This window comes from Mobula hypostoma, chromosome 16 (assembly GCF_963921235.1).
Source record: "Mobula hypostoma chromosome 16, sMobHyp1.1, whole genome shotgun sequence".
Classification (NCBI taxonomy): domain Eukaryota; kingdom Metazoa; phylum Chordata; class Chondrichthyes; order Myliobatiformes; family Myliobatidae; genus Mobula; species Mobula hypostoma.
Window position 1 is genome coordinate 9,910,719 of NC_086112.1, and position 1,072 is coordinate 9,911,790.

The 1,072-nt window shown below is 42.6% G+C and overlaps 1 non-coding gene across 1 annotated transcript; it reads right to left on the reverse strand.

Annotated features, from left to right (window-relative positions):
- Positions 1–698: 698 nt before the first annotated feature.
- On the reverse strand, positions 699–771 carry trnar-ccu (transfer RNA arginine (anticodon CCU)). Its single transcript has one exon. It is a non-coding gene; the product is annotated as a tRNA-Arg (tRNA).
- Between the last annotated feature and the right edge of the window lie 301 nt (positions 772–1,072).

A 1,072-nucleotide genomic window follows, 5' to 3' on the forward strand; every position in this document is an offset into this window, starting at 1 on the left:
CCTGTACTATTCTATGTTCTATAGCAGCTCCAAAATTTACTAACCCTAACCCATCCATCTTAAGAACAGAGATGAGGATGCATGTCATTTGTCTGATGGTGGTGAGTCTGTGGAATTCATTGCCACAGACAGTTACAGAGGCCAAGCCATTAGGTATATTTAATAGCAGAGGTTGATAGATTCTTGATTAGTAAGGGGTGGGGTGTGAAAGGATACGGGGAAAAGGCTGAATGGATAGTAAATCAGCCATGATGGAATGGTGGAGCAGGCTCGATGGGCTGAATGGCTTAATACCACCCCTGTGCCTTCTATTCTAATAGTCATTGGAATGTGGGAGGAAACCAGAGCACCTGAGATCACGGGAAGAATGTACAAACTCCCTTCTGACAGCAGTGTGAATTGAAGGGCCATTACTGGCATGGTAAAGCATTTCTCTGGTGGTTTGCCACTATGCTATCAGTGGCAAAGGAAAGAATAGCATAGGAAAAACAGCACCAAGACAACACTGGAGGACAGTGCCTTCAAGTGCAGTCGCTGCAGCCGAGACTGTCACTCCCGTGTGAGACTCCACAGCCACAACAGACGCTGCTCTGACACAGACTGAAGCAAGACTTTCCAGGTGCAGATCCATGGTCTCGCAAGACTAACGGATGACACCAATTGAATTGATTGTACCACCAGTAAAAGAACTTCTTCATCACCCCAGATGGGACTTGAACCCACAATCCCTGGCTTAGGAGGCCAATGCCTTATCCATTAGGCCACTGGGGCTGTGCAATGCTACTTTCTTTGTCTGGCCTTTGGGCTTCTGCTAAGTCAGCATTCATAGTACTTAATAATAGCTGTGCAGTGGTCTGGGTGATGTAACAGCTGAATTATAAGCTTGACAAGCTTTTAGCAAGAATATTAAAATAGTTTTCAAATTAATATATATTCTACATTCATGCACATTTACTATTTGATTTTAATCTTTTCTCCTGAAATGACTGAGTTTAATGCCTTCAAATTATATTAATCAAATTGTATGTTACATCTGTTTTACCTACTTTAAATCAGAAAGTCATTCAGCACA